Here is a 20849-nt window from a genome sequence, read left to right on the forward strand (position 1 = left end):
ACAATGGCATATTACTCAGCCATAAAAAGAAACGAAATTGAGTTATTTGTAGTGAGGTGGATGGACCTAGAAAATGTCATACAGATTGAAGTAAGCCAGAAAGAGAAAAACAAATACTGTATGCTAACACATATATATGGAATCTAAGAAAAAAAAAAAGAAAAAGGTCATGTAGTACCTAGGGTAAGACAGGAATAAAGACACAGATATACTAGAGCACGGACTTGAGGATATGGGGAGGGAGAAGGGCAAGCTGTGACAAAATGAGAGTGGCATGGACATATATACACTACCAAACGTAAAATAGATAGCTAGTGGGAAGGAGCCGCATAGCACAGGGAGATCAGCTAGGTGGTTTGTGACCATCTAGAGGGGTGGGATAGGGAGGGTGGGAGGGAGGGAGACGCAAGAGGAAAGATATATGGGAACATATGTATATGTATAACTGATTCACTTTGTTATAAAGCCGAAACTAACACACCATTGTAAAGCAATTATACTCCAATAAAGATGTTTAAAAAAAAGTGCCATAGTTATTGGAAATCAAGAAAACAATTTAGTCTTTCTTTCAGAAGTTCTGTGTGAATTTTCTACTTTTTTTATTATGTTTGGTTTTGAAAATGCACCCATTCACAAAACCTCTGGGCAGTTGGACAAAACAGATGTATAATCCTCTGAAACGGGGCAGGACTCAAGTTAAAGTATGATTGACTGAACATTTAAGAACACAATGAGGGAAAGGCTCACCTTTCTCCTCTATCTGAAGTTGCCAAGTGAAACCTTCCAAATATTCTAGAGGAAAGGGATGCCTCTGACTCATATTCTGTTTTCCTTTGAGTCTTGCTCAACTTTTGTTTCAAATGGAAAAAGGAAGGACAAAGGAATCACAGTAAAAGTCAAGGAACTAATTTTGCGTGGGAGGAAAGTACAGCTGTGTCATCTCTAGGCTATGATTATATAAAAAGAAAAACTTTGTAAAAGAACCCAAACCTTAACTTATTCAATGCGTTAATTTGAAGACGAAGGTAAGGTATTAAAGAATGGTGGGACCGAGTTGCTCCTTCAGAATCATGGTCTTTCTCTGTGTCTTATAGACACTTTAAAGATTGCAAAACTTTCCTCCAGAACCATTTCTAAGGCTGGTGAAACTGGCTCCTTCTGCATACTTCAAATCTATCTATCAATGGAAATTTAACACCCCCCAAAAATGCTAGTTTCGGATATACAAGGATTGAAATGTTCACAGAACGCTCTAGGAGTGTATGAGTTTGGCTGGATTTATCTTGCTCTAAGGTCAATTCAATCCTGAAAATCCTAAAGTCCCTTCCCTCAAATAGGGAACCATAGGTTCAGGTGAACAGTACCCTCTCTTGCTACAAAAAATAAATTGATATCGTCTGTAGGACCAAGACTTCTGGGGCAAAAAGAACAAGTAAAAATTAAAATACTGGGTGTCCCGTTTAGCTCAACTCTTTCATTTTGAAGATGATGCAGTGGAGGCTCAGAGATAGAAGTATGCACTGAAACATCCTGAGGTCTCTTCTCTAGGTCATGCGGAACTAGCCTCACCCCCAGGCCTCACTCCTGGTCTGCCTACCCTCTTGCTGCAGTGATGAGAGAACTGTAAATATCTCATCAGGTCTCAGTGAATCCTTGCCTGGTTGACTGAGTCAACTAGAGAGGAAGAGTTAGCGGTCCTTATGGCTACCCTTCCATCCGCACCCTTGCTCTCTAGATTCTGAAACAGTAGGGGTTCTGGGCGCAGGCCTTTGAGCAAGCTGCGGGGGGTGGGGGGTAACTGAAAATGTCAGCGAGGAAGCAGGGCCTGGCACTCCCAAGGGAAAAACTAAGTGGTACGCATGGCCCTTGCATTTTCCACCTTTCCTTCACTTCTTCTTTCCTTGGAAAATGTTTTCTTTTGAGCAAGACTAAAGGCAAACAGAATATGTATCAGAGGCATCTTTCTCTCGAGATTTTGGAAGGTCTCACTTAGTATCTTTAGATGGGGAAGGAAGGTAAGCCTTTTCCTCACTGACAATGTCTAGCAAACCGTTCTTCAGCTTGAATCCTGGCCCATTTCATAGGCCCCTGGTTGTACATCCACTTTGCCTGACTGCCCAGCGGTTTTATGAATGGACATATTTTCAGACAAAATGACTTGTTTAGAATGATGTTCAAATTTTAATATGCATAGACATCACCAGGAGGGCCTGTTGAAACACAGACTGCTGGGCCCCATACCTAGTTTATAATTTAGGAGGTGCCTGGGTGGAACAAGTTCTAACAAGCTCCCAGGTGATGCTGCTGCTAGTTCCAGCATTCAGGGCTAATGGGAACAATGGCCCCCAGGACCCAGCCTTAGATGTGCTCACCTTACCTGCTTCCACATCTCTGATAAGCCCCCTTTTCGTACTGACTCAGTGAGAAGCTATAGCTCATGTGAGAGGGAGACAGTGACAATAATGAGCATTGTCATCTTCTCAGAGGAACCACCTTGCTGCTTTTATTCCTAACTCTTAAGGAACTCTTAGACTGCCTTTTAGGCTCTTTATTTATCTTACTCCTCACATATATATGACCACAAAGTCCTAGATTCTGTATCCTAAATATCTACAGAATCTCTCCCCTACCTCTCCATCTTCTTTCTCACCTCCCTGACCCAGGTGAACATGATCTTTAGCCCAGAATTCTGCAGCAGCTCCCTATTTGGTCTTCTCTTTCTCTCCACTGTCAGAGCAAGGTTCCTAAAATAGAAATCTGATCCGAAAACTGGTCTGCTCAGAATTGCTCCAGTGTGTCCCTTTGGCTTTCAGGAGAAAGATAGAAGGGCAGCAATATCTTGGGGACATTTATTTTGCCTTTCCATCATCCTCTTCCTTCCTCCAATCATACCAACACTCATAGCATTTGAGATCGCACTTGGCAGAAAGAGAAGAGGTTCAACTGGTAAACCTCCTTCCACTTAAAACAGCTACCTTTCATTTTAGTTTAATGAGCATTTATAGCTGCCTACTATCTGCAATGCCTGACACTTTTTGCTAATGCTCACAAAAATCAGGTGGGTTACTGGGAGGAAAGAACGAGACATAGGGTTAAGGAGCTGACTAAGGTTATATCGAGCTAGTTAGATGATAAATTTGGAAGAGAAAACAGGTCTCTTGTTGCCTATCCAGGTTTCTTGCCATTGAACCTCACAATAGCCTTCATTTGTTTTTCAAATGTATGAGTTAGGAAGTAGAGGGTAAATGAATAAGCCCTGGCTTCAGACACTCCAGATTAGAAAACTGGTTCTGCGATGAGGTAAGCATGGGTACGTTTCTCACCTTTTTGAGCCTCCATTTCCTCATCCTGAATTAATCTTTGTTCATTTTTTATTATCCTTCTAATAATCCCCTTGTGGTAGCAGTATTCTAAGATGACTCCAGTGATCCCTGCCTCCTGGTATCCATGCCTTCATGTACCTTTCTCCTGTGGAGTGTGGACAGGATATGCAACTTGCTTCTAACTAATAGGATATGGTGATGGGCATGAGGTATCCCTCCCATAATTATGTTGTGTTATAGAAGGGATTTTGCAGATGAAAGTAAATTCCTAAACAGTTTGATGTTGACTTAATTAAAAGGCGATTATCCTAGATGGGCCTGCCCTAATCAGGTAGTCCTTTAAAAGAGGGCTTCTTCTTTCCCTGAGCTCAGAGAGTCCAGACAGTGGGGCTTCTCTTCCTCCTGCTGGCTCTGAGTTGTACAGATGTAAGAAAATCAATTCTTCCAACATCCACATGAACTTGCAAGAGGACCCCTGAATCTCAGGTGAGACTGCAGCCCCTTGAGTGCAGTCTTGTGAGACCCTAAGCAGAGGAGCCAGCTAAGCTTTGCCTAGACTCCTGACTCCTGGAAACTGTGAGATAATAATTGCATATTGTTTTAAGCTGCTAAATTTGCATTAACTTGTTATGCAGCAATAACTAACTAATACATCCCCCTTTCCCTGTAATTTCACCACCATCTCCCCCTCGCCCCTCAAAAAAAGGGGTAGGAGGGGACAAAGATCAAAGAGCAGACTCTATGGACCGAGTGGAACTGGTTTGAGAGCAATCACATCTTTACTCACCTGTAACCCTAGTTAGACAGAATGGCTTTCAGCAGTGCTGCTCTGAGAAACCAGAAGGTGTATGCTGATGGGGTATAGTCTACGGGGACAGAGGAGTGTGGGGTTGGACTAGAGGACAGTTGTGTTTACTTTTTCCATAGTTGTGCCTTTTTCTGGAACTCCAGGAGGGAAGAGTCATGCCCGGGAAGAGGGTAGAACTGGCTCTGGAAGGTTAAGTAACAAAGAAGGCCATATAAAATGACTGGCACAGCAATAATGCAGGAGGTTGACAAATGGAGCTGGGTTTGAAGACACAACACCCACAAGTCATAGTTTAATTCTGCCACTAGCTGTTTTAGGACTACAGTTCCTCACTGCACCTCTTGGGATTTTGATTTCCTCAACTCTAACACAACAGAATTATATGTTTGGTAGTTTCTAATTCCTTTAGAAATATACTGCCTTTCTCAAGTGAAATGGAGAAAAGAGATAAAAAGCGAAGCTGTTCTGGTTAAAGCAGAGGACCCAGCATAAAAACTACTGCAGGGGATAAGCCCCAGGCTCTCTTCTGACTCAGGTATCTCCTCATGATGCTATGGCTCTCCAGCAGAGGCTGGCCAGGATACAGACTGGGAGGATGCATACAGGTTTAAGCACCTTGCCACTTTTGCAGGGGCCGTACAAGTGTGGTAGGGCTGGTGGGGAGCCAGCTCATGTATAAGAGCATGAGCCCTACTCCTGCAGGGCCTCCAAGGCTCACATCAAGAACAGACACAGCTGTCTTGCTTCTAGCCATTCCTTCACTGGGCTCACAGCTGGTCAGCCAGAACTTTCTCTGAGGCTCCAAAGACTGCTCTACTCTGAATCCCAGCTAGAAAGGGTGAACAATGTAAGTTTCATTTTCATTACATGAACTGTTCCAGGAAAGTCAGTCTGTCCCTCAGAGACTCCAGACAGCAGGGCTTCTCTTCCTCCAGCTGGCTCTGAGTTCTACAGATGTAAGAAAAGCAATTCTTCCAACATCCACATGAACTTGCAAGAGGACTTGCATTTCAACTTCACATGGCATCAAGTAGAAACTCCCAGCTGACCCGTACTCCCATCCTCAATACTTGGTTTTGCAATTTGTCTGTTCCTATATTATACACATCTCCACCCCCACCAAAGCCAGCATTATAAACACAGACAGTAGAAACAAACCTCTCTCCAGACCTTGTCGTTTGGCTCCAGCCAATTCCTTGTATAAGAAGAGCTTGTGTGTCTGTACGTTGTCTCAGATAGCTTCTTGTAGTGTGTAGAGAGAAGACTAAAGAACGAAAAGGATGCTCATGTTTTCATCCAGTGCATTTACTGAAAACCTACCATATGTCTGGTGCCATTCCAGTCGCTGTGGCTACAGCAGTGAGCTAGATCGTTTCTACCTTCATGGAGCTTGCAGTCTGTAGGGGGAGAGAATAAATTTTTAAAAACAGTTATGTAAGAGACATAAACAAACAAGAACATTTAGGGTAAATGAAGACCACTGAAAGAAATAAGCAAGGATCTGGGATAAATGGGTATCAAATGGAGTGGGGGAAATGACTTTGGTTATGGGCATTCCAGAAAGGTTTCCCTGAGGATGCAGCATTAAGCTGAAACTTTGAGGCTGAGAAGAGGCCAGTCAAGCCAAGATTCCAGGAAAACACTTCTAAGATACAGGTGACAGCAAAATCAAAGGCCCTGAGTCAGAAGAGAGCTCACCCTGTGTGAGGAACTGAAAGGTCAGTCTGGAAGCAGTGTGGGAACATTGAGAGGGTGGCATGCCTTTCGAGTGAATCCAGCTCTCTTTTGAAACCTTAGCTGGAGTGGAATGTGTGGGCTGAGCTCTGGCTTTGCCACTTGCTACTCATTAACAGTCTGTAAGAGTCAATACAGGGAACTCTGCTCAATATTCTGTAACCACCTAATTGGGAAAAGAATTTGAAAAAGGATAGATACATGTATATGTATAACTGAATCACTTTGTTGTACACCTGAAACGAACACAACGTTGTTAATCAACTATACTCCAATATAAAATAAAAAGTTTAAAAAAAAAAAGAGTCAATACACTTCCCCAAGTTCCTGAATCAGCCGCAGTGGCAATCACCTGACCCCAGGTGGCGCAGGCTGGTTCTTCAGGCCACTGTAATGATTAGATTGAATTTCTTCAGTGTCTTAAGGTGAGTCCCCTGGGAGACAGACTCTGAGATGGAGATTTGTACGCAGGAAGTAAATGGGGTGGCACACTTGAGAACGCCTCCTGTGACGGAGTGAGGAAAGCGAGATTTGGTAAAGTAGTTGCAGGAAAGGTTACAGCCAATCCCAAAGGGAGCTCTGAAGCTGGGAAGGCTTTTTAGAGTCATCTCAAACTGTGGTACAGACACCAGGCCTTTTGCCTCCATGCTGACCAGTCATCAGGTGTGGGCTTTCCCTCAGTAGGGAATGTAACTGGGCAAGACAGCTCCTTCGGCTACAGGAAAGGCCCAGAGAGGGACTCAGCTGTGAGTCATCAGCAGGCAACACTCCCAGCACTGGGAGAATGTGTGTCTGCCCTGCAGTGGGAATTGGGTGACACATCACAACGTTCGCTACACCAATAGCTATTCTGGCCAACCTGATAGCAACCAGCCATCACTGAGACTCAAATACCACTGGAATTTCTCCATAGCTGAGACCCTGGCTATTGGGAGGAGACTGTTTTGCTAGTCTCCATTTATTTTAAATATTTTCTGAGATTGCTTAGAAGTGTATTAAGGTCAATATTTGTAAGATGTTCTGTTAGGTAGGACTCCAGGCAAATACCTTCTGTGAGGGTAAAGTAAACAAATTGCAAAAGATATGTGTTCCTGGTCACTTATATGCTATCCAGGATTTCTCAGAACTGGCCATACCCCTGGACCCCACTTTGCTGGATGGATCTCAGAGCAGGGACATCTGAAGTCCACAGAACCCAGTTCCTGGCCCTCAGATTAGTACAGCTCAAAGGAAAGGCTTCAGATTCACGGATGAGCTGTGTGGCAGCTCATGCTCCAATGAGGTCTCTGTGCAAATCCCATGGCAGGCTGTCACTGGGTAGTGTGGTTGAGTACAAGACCAGCATCGGGGAATAGATGATGACGGGGGTGCAAGGTGCCATATTAGGGGAGGTCAGAAAGGCCTCTGGGATGAGAAAGTGACATCCGAGTAAAGTGAGGAAGCGAGTCATGTAGATTTCTGGAGGTAGGAAGTTCCAGAGAAAGGAAAAAATGTGCCAATGTGCTAAGGCTGAAGAATGTTCAACTCACAGTAAGGTCAGTGCAGCTGGGCACAGTGGGCCAAAGGAGGACAGGTCAGAGGGCTGCTGGGGCTAGATCATGTGGGGTCAGGAAAGCAGGCCATGGGGAGGACTAGGGATTATTACTATTTTTTTGTGAGTGAAATAGGAAGTCATTAGAGAGTTCTGGGCAAGGAGCGATATGATCTGACATTATGTTTTAAAAGGAACACTCAGAGAACAGACGGTAGGAGGGAAGGGTAGGCAGAGCACAAGTAGGAAGCTACTGTGGTAACTGGGACATGAGAATAAGATGGTTTAAACCAGGGTAACTGCGGAGGTGGTGAGAACTGACTGGGTGCTGGATAAACTTTGGAAATAGAATTTGCTGATGATTTGGCTATAGGTGTGTGTGAGAGAGAGGAATCAAGGATGACTCCAAGTTCAAGTGTCATTTCTGCGTACAGTCACTCTCCTCTCCCACCTCCACCCCCACTTTGTTTTACTACCCTCCTCTTCTAATCCTGAGGACTCACATTTCCTTACCCAAGCGCTTCAGTGTCACCTCACTCTCCCACCCCAGGCTCTCCCTCTTTGATAGGTCCTCATACTCTGCTTCTAAATGCCTTTTTATATTCCAAGCTTTTCTATACTCTGTCCTAGCCTATGAATTCTCTGCATAGTGACTGGTTAACTAGTTTGCAAAAGTAAATAAAGACCAAGGTGCTAGTTTGAAAATGTCATACACCCCTACCACCAACACCCCATACATTTCTATTTTTAGTGCATCACCCCTGCCTTATCTCACAGTCATGACCAATAAAGGAATTTTAGGCACTTGAGAGTCAATGGTGAGAGATGTGAGACCTGGGGGCCTTTTCTAGAAGGAGCTACTTCATTTATATCATCCCCACAGCAATCTGATCAATATTTTTATTCCCATACTACTGAGCAAAGAACTGAGATTCCAAGGGCCTGGGCCCAAGACATGGCTGGTAAATAACAGAGCTGGGATCCAACCCAAACTGTCTGACTCCAGGGTCCGAGGTCTTCCCCTCCATCCCAAGCCCTGCTGGAGCAGAAGGGTGTGCAAATGATTTCTGGGTTACAAGGACACCAAGAATGGGCCTGCTCTCTAGCTGTGGCACATTCCTGTTACTTCTGAGCTTCAGGCAGACAAGAGAGAACTCAAAATGCCACACCTGGTAAGTATTTCTAGTGTTTGTTTCTAGTGCTCAAGATAGTTTTACAAATGACTGTTACTTCAGAGCTATGCTCTGCCAATTGGCTACAACTCCAAATTGCCTGCTTTAGAGTCTAGAAGCCCTACATGTGCTTTTGAGCACAAGCTCTGGTCATTTTCAGTCCTCTGGAACAGTCTGATAGTGGACAGTGGTAAAGTAAAATTATAGCTGGAGTTGGGATTTTTTTTTTTTTTTCTCACAGACACCTTGAAATGTGGTGTTTAGTATTTCCTGGCATGAGCTTGGGATCTACTCACATCTCTCTCACCACTTGTAATGTGACTGTAGCACATTAGGTCTATTCTGAATCTTTTTATCCTTCACCTCTATCTATAGGTTCAGAGAAAGAATGAACCATTAATGACCTCATCAATTTAATAGACTATGTCAACTTCTCTATCTAGTCCTATAAACAGAAAATCAGACTTGTGGTTTCCTGCTGCCCATCTGGATTTTCTAGCTGCCTTTCAGCCATGAACTTTATTCTTCGTGATTAGAAACAGAGACATATGGGGAAGGGGGATGGGGAGAGAGGAAGGAAATAGTAATGAATCTTATCAAGGCAACTTCCAACCCTGGGATTATGTCATTCAACTAGGATATGCTTTTGCAGGTAAGGATACCAGTTGGTATGCGTTTCCTTTCCTCGGAAAATACTTTGTGCCAAACTAGTTTTCACATAATACTAAAGTTTACTCATTAGCTCACATTGGTAGTCCATTTACCTTTTAGGAAAAGCTCACCATCACAGATCTATATTAAATTTTTTAGGTATTTAAAAGATAATCTTATGTTTTAGTAAGAGTAACTTTTATGTATGTTGCTGTTAAACTTTAGCAAACAATCAAATAGTCATACAGGAATGTAGCTGTAGCTTGATTAGGGACTATTAGCACTCAAATTAATTGATTTTAAATAGTAGTAATAAACTTTATAAGTATTAAATAATATTTTTAAAGTAACAAATAAAACATCAATGTTTATTTTTTGTTTCCCTGGGCTACTTTTAAAAAAGTAACATTTAATGATCTTTGCTAATAAAGTAGAACAGTGGTCTAGCAAAAGGGAATTACCACGTATTCAACCATACCATCTGCTGTTACCATGTAAAACAAGACTAATTGATGTGCTAGGCATTTTACATATGTTGTCACAGTTAAATATCCGAATGACTAAATTCAGTGCCCTGAAAAGATAATAATATCTTTGGACTACATTATATGGTAGAGGATCTGCAACAGTTAAATTTTATTTTGCTCAATTTTAAAATTGGTTTGCAATTCTGAGCATAGTTAATGCTTATAATGGGCTCATTGTCCTGAAGCTTAGAATTGTCATCTTTCATTTAGTCAATAAAGTGTTTATGGAGCAACTACAATGTAATAAAGTCTGGGGTGAATCAGATAAAAATTTAATTCTAAGAAAATGATAGTCAAATGCAATTTAAATCAAAACATTTCATGGAACAAGCTCTTTCATGGAACTTTTATAAAGTGACTCAAAAATTTTGTTGGAAAAGCAAATGGCCAATAATTGCCAGGATTATTTTGTAAAAAGAGAACAAGGTAAGGAGTCTCCATCTACCAAATACCAGACTTATAATACAGACAGTGTGGGACTTCCCTGGTGGCACAGTGGTTAAGAATCTGCCTGCAAATGCAGGAGCCACAGGTTCGAGCCCTGGTCCAGGAGGATCCCACATGCCGCAGAGCAACTAAGCCCGTGCGCCACAACTACTGAACCTGCGCTCTAGAGACTGCGAGCCACAACTACTGAGCCCACATGCCACAACTACTGAAGCCTGCGCGCCTAGAGCCCATGCTCCTCAACGGGGGAGGCCACCGCAATGAGAAACCCATGCACCGCAACAAGGAGTAGCCCCCGCTAGCCGCAACTGGGGAAAGCCCGTGCACAGCAACCAAGACCCAACACAGCCATAAATAAATAAGTTAATTAAAATAATAATAATAATAATACAGACAGTGTGTATGGATACAGGGATGAATAAATAAACCAGTGCATCACAACAGAAATCCCAGAAAAACAGACATATATGAATATATATATATATATATTTTTTTTTTAAACATCTTTAAAGTCCTGTGAACTGGATCAAAACACTCAAGTTTGGTGCAGCCATATGACTGAGCTCTGACCAACAGAATGTGGCAAGATGGCTTCTCCAGGCCTGGTCCATGAAACCTCCCTTGTATACTACATGTTCTTTTTTCCCTGGCCTTCTAGACAGATGTAGAAGATTTGGTGGAGCTCTCTGAGGACCAAAAAAATGACAGAGCCACTAGATGGAAGAAGCCTGAATGACTGCATAGAGCAGAGACCCTGTGCCATCCTCTTTGTGGCCCCCCCAGTGTATGGCAACATAACCAAGAAATAAACCTCTGCTGTGTTAAACCACTGAAATTTAACACTGCTTGTTTTAACAGTTAGCCTAGTTTGACTAATATACCCTATAATTACATTCATATCCCCGTCTCTTCCTACTAAACAATGAACTGTTTAAGGGCAAAAACATACAGTCCTTCATCCAATGTTGCTTAGCAAACAGATGATCAATAGATACTTATTGAATTAATAAATATTCAATTAAGCCAGGAGAAAGGACTAATATATTTTATAATGTTTCCTTGCACCTACTTCTCCTAAAGTGACTATTAAAACAACCATGCACAGAAAAAGAAATTTCTTAAACATCAGAAAAATAAAATAACAAGTTAATCATATTTCACTATTTCTCAAGTATTCTAGTATCTGATATTTTGCTGCAGTAGAAAATAAGAGATTGATCTGGAGGTTTCCAAAAGGCACAATCATGCATTCTTTAAAGCAATTAAAAAAAGAAAACTTTCCATCCACTATTCTCATGAGGAAAAGAACAAAATTTGCTACATTCTGTAGGTCCAAGTTAATTCTGATCCCTAGGTTTGCATTTGAAACAAGAAAACTTTATGGAGTCACTTTCTCAAGGCTCTTTTGACTACAAAGGCATTTCGACACATTTACTGGAGGCAGCCATTTGCCACAGTGTGGCAATAAATAATACACTAAGTCAAAGTGTATTAAAATGGCACTTAATGTACAACCTTCTCCCTCCTTTTTTTTAATTACTAAGAAATATTTGCAACACATTAACCCCAGGCAATCTTAGGAGACTTTCAATTTAAGAATATTAATATATGTGTTTTATTGAGTACTGAGAGAATCATTAAGTATAAATTAAGGATTCCCTATGGAGAGTGACGCTAATATTAATAGGTGAAATTACTGCCCCAATATCCTCTCTTTCCCAAATACGATCTATTTCAGGAAGCCCACAGAAAGTATACATGCCTATCTTCATTTTCAGATTTAAAAAGCCAGTTGTCGGGCTTCCCTGGTGGCGCAGTGGTTGAGAGTCTGCCTGCCGATGCAGGGGACATGGCTTCGTGCCTTGGTACGGGAAGATCCCACATGCCGCGGAGCGGCTGGGCCCGTGAGCCATGGCCACTGAGCCTGCGCATCCGGAGCCTGTGCTCCGCAACGGGAGAGACCACAACAGTGAGAAGCGCACGTACCGCAAAAAAAAAAAAGCCAGTTGTCACTATTAAGCAGAAGTTACATGTATTGATGTAAAATAAATTAGTATATGAAAAAAAAGATATATATGTAGGTATTACTGAATCACTTTGCTGTACACCTGACATTAATACAACATTGAAAATCAACTATACCTCAATTAAAAAAAGAAGAAAGTGCTCCAAAAACTAAATAAATAAAATAAAATAAATTAGTATTGCCATTATAGCTTTAAAAGAGAAATCAGAATTTGACACTTGAACCATTCACTCAGTCATGTAAATTCTTAGAGAACGGACAGTTGCTTTAGTGAAGAATGACTGGATGGCCTTTTCGGAAATGAGCAAGTCTGGTAAATACATGTCTCTTGATTATGTGTACTGTGTCTCCTCATCCCTACCCTACCTTACCCTTACCTTGTGCCTTACCAGTTTCTTTGCCAAGGGATGGGGTAAGGATATTTAATATTTCTCAATATTAAAAGGAGTTGAAATTTTAATATGGTTTGTTTGGGGATTGTGTGAAAAAGTCCACACATTAAAATGGCTCCTTAAAAAGGCAACTGCAAAGTGCCATTTATCCCCTCTATCATTTTCTGCCCAACTCCCACCATTTTGTCAACTTTTGTTTTGCCTGAATGGCTTCATGCCAAAGCAACTTCGGGTGCACAGTTGGGTGATTTGGGTTTCTAATTGTTGAGCATCTTCTATCTCAGCACAAATAAAAGCACACATATTTTCTTAATATACTTCCATGTATGTTACTCATATTGTGAATGTTGTTTATGATTTTCATCCTGGTCAAAAAACAATCCTTGCTTCAATTATAAGGAAAGTTTTAATACATTTCTTGGAAAAAAAGTAAGGAAAACATTTTGAATTGAAGTACCAAGAAAAAATTGAATGGCGAAGTATATCTACTATTCTGTTCAATGACACATTTAAATTCATGTTAAACAACTCAATGTATTAAAATATACATTTTCAATTTTCTAATAATTCAAAACTAAGACATGAATTTTTAATATTTTTCCAGGGCAGTCAGTTTCATTATGAAAATACATCTGATTTGCAAGATCCTGGGCTATAGGTGTCACATATACACTCACAAAGGCACCAGTCCTGATCACAAAAGAGGTAATGAAAGCAGGGAAAGATGGTTATATAATTAGGAGCTTGAATTAGATGCTAGCGCAAGATGTAACGTGCTGAACTTAAAATGTCTGTAGAATCAAATCGGACTTTTAAAAGAAACAGCTTTACCACAGAAAGTCCAAATAGTGTCATCATTGTTCAAATCAAGAAGAAAGTAAAAAACCTCTTAAAAGAGAAATAGCAGTGTTTTTTCAGAGCCATTTCATGTCTGCTCTTACAATGCTTACAAATGGAAATAAAGCACATTATGATTCAGAAGAAATGAAACAACAAATTAAATATTATCTAGACACACTCCATCTCTGAGGGTTATATGCTCTGTTGTTTTCATGAGAAGGATTACTCTGTTCTGGATATCCCTATCCAGAAATGTCCCCAGGAAAATACCCCAGGCTTTTACAGGATAGCGGAACAACTGTAATCCAAAAATAGCTGGACGGGGGCAGGAGGCATCAAGGAGTACGAGTGACTTCTCAGCATATTCCTTTGCTGAGACGTGAAGACTGATGATGAACTGCTTTCACTATTTTCTCTCACAGTTTAGTTTTACAATTATGGAATGAAAAGTGGCATTTTATGAGAAAACAATGTTGTCATGTTGATTAAGCATAGTTATGAAAGAGAGGGAGGTCCCCTGAACAATTTAGCAGAGTAATTGTTCAGCTTTTCTCCTTTGTGCCTCTATAATCTCTCTCTATGACTCTATCAAAACCAAAATTTTCCCATCTTATGATGGCTCAAACTCTTAACTTTATTTACCCAGAATAGACTTCTATCTTGTTCTACAAACCCATGTATCCATATAGCCCTTCCTACCTGACATTTTTTCCTCCTAAACATCCTCTAGGCACTTCAAACTCCACTGAACACATTCTCATTATCCTCACTGTAATTTGTGGTCATTCTGAGAAGTGTTGCAATTATTACTGCATTCTGAAATGCCTCACCCTTGACCTTCCTCATAAAGAATACAAATCTCTGTATACAAAGAGACATAAACTGTTAATGATAGGTTTAGGTTGTTTCTCAAAGTGGTTCTTGTTCTTGCAGCAAAAAAAAATGGTATATTCCTCTATAGCCTTTACAAATATTAAAGAATAAAATGCTATAAAATCTTTTGATCTTGCTGGCAAAAACTATGTGTTAAGGCTATCTTCTATTAAAGCAGCATTATTTTTGTAGATAGGTAGGTTGGTAGGCAGAGGATGGTTAGATAGGCAGATAGAGGGGAAAAAATAGAGAAATAGAGAGGTATGGATATTGGTGTTTTATAAAATAAAGGAAAAAATGGATGAATGAGTCACTGATTCTCAGTGGGGTGGAAAGACAGCCAGAATGTAGTGAGCCAATCTCTCTGCTGAGGGCTCTTTCTTGGTCATTATATACACGGCTTGAGTTTTAGAGAACAATCTTATTTTCAAATATTTTGCTCCAGTATTATACCACCTGTATCAATTTTAGTCTTTAGGAAATTTGGTCACCAAATTTATAGTGGAAATTAATAAATGTGTCTCACATATTTCTGTTAGGGTCTTCAATTTTTTTCTTTAAGAGAAAATACATTAAATGTTCAGTTGTAGGACAACTTCCATTTTTCAACTTTCCACTTTAGTCATCTCTCAGTTCTCCTCTTTCTTGACCTAACAGCAGCATCCAATAAAGTTGATCCCTTCCTCCTTCTTGAATAGTCTCTTTACTTGGCTTTGGCACATCACTCTCTCTTAGTTCTCTCCTTACATCATTGGCTGCTCCTTCTCAGTCACCTTTGGCGACTCTTCCACAACTACTTGAACTCTAAACGTTGTCCTGCCCCAGGGCTCAATCTTTGGATGTCTTTATATATCTACAATTTCAAGTTGTTTCATGGCTTTAAATACCATTTATATACCACTAATGCTCAAAATTATAGTTCAGCCTGGACCTCTTATGTGAAGTCTTTTCTGTCTACTCAAAACCTCCACACAGATGTTTAATACAAATTTAAATTCAATGTGTTGAAAACAGAACTCTTGATTTTCCCCTCAACTCTTATTCTCCTGCAGTTAGCCTTATCTCTACCAATAGCAATTCATCAATCCAGTTGCTTGGGCCAAAACCCCTGCACGTTTGTGTGATTCCTCTGTTGTCCTCATACCCTACCATCAATCTTTTAGGAACTCTTGTTGGCTCCACCTTAAAAATATATCCATAATACTACCAATTCTCAGCATGTCTTTGTGTTCCAATTTTCTCACCCACATCCACTGCTATGATCTTGGTTAAGCTATTATCATCACAAACCTGGATTACTGCAATAATTTTCTAGCTGTTTTTTTCCTTCCTGTTTCCCTAGTCTATTCTCAACACAGCAGGCAGTGATCCTTTAAAAACTCAAGTCAGCTCATGTCCTTCTTCTGCTCAAAACTCTCCCATGGTTTCCTGTCTTTCCCAGAGTAAAAGCCTCTAAAACCTTAAGTGATCTGGCTCCCCAAGAGCTCTTCTGTCACTCTTCTTATTTGTTGTGTTCCAGCTATACTGACTTTCTTGCTTTTCCTTGAACACATGCCTAGCACTCTGCCACCTCAGGGCTTTTGCACTGGCTGTTCCCTCTGCCTAGAATAATCTTTCTTTAATACTTCCAAGTCTCACTGGATATTTTATTCAATTATCTGCTCAATTTTCACCTTATCAAAGAGACCTTCCCAGACAACGCTAATATAAAATAGTAACACCTCATTTTCTACCTCACTAATCATGGTTAATTTTCCTCTAAGGCACTTTAAAACCATCTGACATACTACATTTTGTGTTAGAGGGGACTCCCTGAACTGCATTATTGGATGTGGAGAAAATGTGGAATATTATAACAAGGAGGAGGCAGAATTCCGGCAGGAATAAGGAGGACTGGGCAGAGGCTCTGAGGAAGAAGATTGTGGTTTGTGAAAAAGAACTTTCTCTCTGTGGACAGAGCCTGGTGTTGCCAGACAACCAGCTCTCATGGCCCCCAAATTGCCTTAATGACTCTGAAAGGGGTTAGTGGAAAGGTGGAGAGATTTGCAGGCTTGTATTTTTTTGCATATGAGATGCCAGAGGTGGAATCTTCAATCATGGTTAGCATCACTTTCCTCCAGTCTTTGCCATGTTGAACTATACCAATGCTCAAACTACAGGGTTTCCCATAACAGAGCAGGTATCCCAATGGCCTAGGGCAATTCCCTGATTAGGATGGCTCACTCTTTTCTTATCCCCTTCTTCTGAGGCAATGGTTTCAATGGAAGGCAGTGAGTTGTAAATGCCATAAGACATCACAAGTCTGGGAGCTGGCGCTGGGCCCACCATGGCTTACCTCCAAATCCCTGGCTTCCCTAAAGCTGAATGCCTGGTTCTCAGCTTATCAAAGTAACACTGTGGCAGAGACGACTTTGAAAATCTGCACCCAAACTACAATTTCAGGGATTTGAGAAATCACACAACTAGCTTTTTCTTTCCATTTCTGTAAGTGGAGAAATGGAGGGTATTTTTAAGGGTAAAGAGCTTTTCTGATTAAGTGGCTCCTTGACTAATCCTACTGCCACCAGAGCCGGTATTTACTGTCACAATCCCCAGACGGGATTGTAAAGTGGGAGAAGTGTGTTCTGTGTATCTTTCCACTCTGGAAACTCTCTCTCCAACTCTGTTCTCTCATCCTCAACCAAAAGGCCTCTTTAAGGCTACTTACTTTGTTTCCTCTCTGTGAAATATGTTTTAGCTCTGCAGTAATATGAAGGCCACCATGAGTCATCAGAAGGATGGAAGTAAAACGTGGGGGCAAACTTAGGTCAGATGCTAAGAAGAGCAAGACACACAGGCCAAAACCTTGTCAGTGAAGCAAAACCAGGACAGGGGAGCTGTGCTGGAGTCAGAGCAAGAAGCATTCATCTGGGGAACTAGGATACACAAAAATGATTCATGGGCAAATAAATCCAAGATCAAAGTGAGTAAAGGGTTGAATGAATTACGTTTTGGGGTAAGGCGTAGGAAATAGGGCATGTACACAGTTGGTCTGAATGAACGTCCAGCTTTGTGTGTTTGTTTTGTGTGTGGGAGTGTGTGTCCTCTTTGGAAAACTAAAGACTCCCGTGTATTAGGTGCACTTCTACTGTTCTTATAGAGAGAACTAACATTTACCACGTACTTTCTCTGTGACAGGCAAGGGCTTTATGTGCATTATTTTATTGAATTCTTGCAGCTATGGTGTAAGCGCTATGTTTACCCCCATCACTTGTTTAAACTTATAGAGTAATACGTGTAGACTCTAGGCTTTGAATCCGACTCTGGCTGATTCTAGAGACAATGCCCACTCTAAACAGCCATTTGGCCTCCATATGGTAGAGTGTTGGATTAACAAAAAGCCCGCATTTGACACACAGCAACACTCCCCAGGGTCTAAGTCAATAAACTGGGACTTCCTCAAAACCCTCCCTCATGTAATGCTGTTCCCCTGAAACTTTCAATGATCCTTCTAGTTCCCCAGGTTCTGTGATAATAATTTATCTGCTTTGATATCTCAGAATTTAATGAACTAGCCTTGGCCTGCAGGATCTGGTCTCTGGAATATTAGCTCTGATATGAAATCTAATATAACTTTAAATTCAATCCAATGTACCTAATAGAATCAGCCTTAAATAGGTATTACCATAAAGAAAACTATTACAAAGGCATAGGTGATGACAATTATATTATAAATTTTATCATCTCCTAATAACATGCCAGGTTGACCAAATTCTCCACTGGGATTCCTAAATCCCCTAAAACTGTGACCTAGAGGACACACTGCCCAAACTCCCTGAAAGGATTTCTCCTAATAATTGGAGTACAATGCGTAACTTTATTTCTAATTCCCTAAACTCTATTCTGGAATACAGCAATATTGAATCAATGTTTGCCTTGGGTCTCCTCAGCCCAGGGACTCATGCGTTATCACACCATTTATTGGCATTCATTCATTCAACACGGAATCACTGAGCATCTCTGGGCCATGCCTTGGGACTAAACGGTGAACAGGTCAGGCATTGTCCCTTGTGAAGCTTATGGTCCAAAGCGGGAGCTAAGTCATGTTGTGGTGTCGAGAGTACTAACCATGAAAGATTCCCATTCTACCTCCTAACAAGCTGCACTTTCCAGCCATATCGTTAATCTTAATAAAAATGCTATAAGGTCCTTCACTCAAGTTGATACTGCTCCGGGGTCTCACTGAGATGAAGACTACTCTTGAAAGACTTGAGCTTCCTGGCCATAATATACCCCATTTCAATAGAGAGTGAATTTATTCCTGCTTCTGTATATTCCTATTGTGTATACAATTTTCCCTTTCTGGAAAATTTTATCCTTCCACTTTGTTTATCTAATTCTTGCCTTCTTGAAAAGCCCAGCTCAGGTTCCCTTCTTTTCTGAAACACTCTGTGACATAAGGGAGTTCTTCACCTAAACTCCCAGGACTTTCATTATTTGTGCCACTTGTTTTCATGACTCCTTAGATTACTTATCTTTTCTTATATCTACCCTCCAGGGGTTTTTTACCTTTTCATCTTGTATTCTGTTGTTTAGAAAATTGCCTAACACACAGTAACCATTTTAGCCATTTCTGGGTAAAATGGTTATTGATGATAAAAACACATATTTCTCTATGAAACTGGTGATTACCAGGCCTAAAGAGTAAACCTTTCCAAGGTAAACACTTTATGAGAATTAGCTTTTGGCCAGAAAGATTCACCCTTAGGCTCAGGATCTGTATATTTCCTTTTAGGTATCTTTTCATGCCACGGGTCATGAGGTCAGCTTTTTCACCACTGGTTTCATGTGTGGTGGTGTATTATAGAGAGGGAGCAAGAAAGAAGAAAGGAGAAACAAGACTTACTGTTTACAAGACTGGCTATAGTAGCTGATACTCTGTGGGAAGTAGCTGGTTATTTGGTACCAGGGATTGTATAAGCACTATAAATAAGACTGAATAAAGAACTGAGTGAAAATCCCAGACGAGACACTAGGAATTAGGAGAACAAGATACGATGATGAGTTCAAATACTCTTTGTCAAAGAAACATCAAGAACATAACAGAGAATAGGACAACTCATTTGATCAAAGACAGGGAAGTTATAAGTATCCAGACCACAGTGTAGGCAGGGAGGGAATGTGGAACCAAATCAAGTAAAGAATCTGAACAGCAAGGATCAGGAATTCAGGACAATAATTCTAAACGGTCTCTGTAGTAAGTGGTACTCAATCAGTATTTGTTGAATAAGTGAATGAACAAAAAGGACACACTGGGACCTGACTGTAATCTAAACGAATCCATTTGCCCTCAGATGCATTCCCTGCCCTTGCCCCACTCCACTCCATATCACAGGAAGGCTGACCCCTGGGGGCTGCCATTTTCCAGGTGACTTCCTGTTGGGTTCAGCAGCACTGACAGGAGATTGGGGTGGCAGGGTAAAGCCAGGGTACTCTTCCCCTTCTATATGGCTCCGGTTGGCATTTCAAGCAACAGCTGTGTTTCCTTCCTGCCTCTAGTCCTCAGTGGGTCAGCCCATTGAGGTTCTGGATCCTGAGCTTTAGTAATGTCACCTTCTACATTTGTCTCTCTAGCCCAACACCATCAAACATATATATATAATGTAAGAACCATATATGTAAGTTTTAATTTTCTAATAGCCACATTTAAAGAGTCAAAATTAAAGGGTGAAATGAATTTAAATACTATATATTATTTAACCCAACATATTCAACATATTTCTCTGTGTATTCAATATAAAAGCTATTAATGAGCTATTTTTCATTCTTTTTTTCATACTAGTTCTTCACAATCTGGCATGTATTTTACATTAAGAACACATCTTAGATCAGACTAGCTACATTTCAAGTGCCCATCAACCAGGTGTGGCTGGCTACCATACAGGACAACACAGTTCTAGTCTACTGGTAAGGGGTTTCCTGCTCCTGCTCATTTTGGGGTTGCTTTATCATTACTCCTTGTTTTGCTTTTAAGCTATGACATCACTTGTGTAACTAATTTCCTGAATTAAAACCCATTGTAAATACTTGAAGCAGTTTCTGGGTTTTTTAAGAGCCCAACTAAAACAGATTTACTAACAATACTAAAGAAAGAATATCAGATGGTCAGCCATGAAAGAGAGAAAAGGAGAGTCAAAAAATACTAAAATTCATATGGAACCACAAAAGACTCTGAATAAATAAAGCAATCTTGATCAAGCAGAACCAAACTTGAGGCATAACACTTCCTGATTTCAAATTATATTACAAAGCTATAGTAATCAAAACAGTATGGTACTGGCATAAAAACAGACACAGACCAATGGAACAGACTTGAGAGCCTAGAAATAAACCCACATATATATGGTCAAATAATATTTGACAAGGAAACCAAGATGATTCAATGGGGAAAGGAAATCCTGCTATTTACCACAACACGGATTAACATAAAGGACATTAGGCCCAGTGATATATAAGCCAGACAAAGAAAGAGAAAGACGGCATGAT

The 20849-nt window shown here is 40.7% G+C and overlaps 1 long non-coding RNA gene across 1 annotated transcript; it reads right to left on the minus strand.

Moving 5' to 3' along the window:
* Positions 1-398: 398 nt before the first annotated feature.
* On the minus strand, positions 399-11951 carry LOC149750200 (uncharacterized). The gene is made up of 2 exons (XR_016392103.1): positions 5830-11951; positions 399-5528 (listed from the first exon to the last, which is right to left on the minus strand). It is a non-coding gene; the product is annotated as an uncharacterized LOC149750200 (long non-coding RNA).
* Positions 11952-20849: the final 8898 nt, after the last annotated feature.

Source organism: Delphinapterus leucas, chromosome 2, assembly GCF_059928025.1.
Source record: "Delphinapterus leucas isolate spDelLeu-1000000601 "Yukka" chromosome 2, BTC_Dleu_Yukka2, whole genome shotgun sequence".
In the NCBI taxonomy this organism is placed as follows: Eukaryota; Metazoa; Chordata; class Mammalia; order Artiodactyla; family Monodontidae; genus Delphinapterus; species Delphinapterus leucas.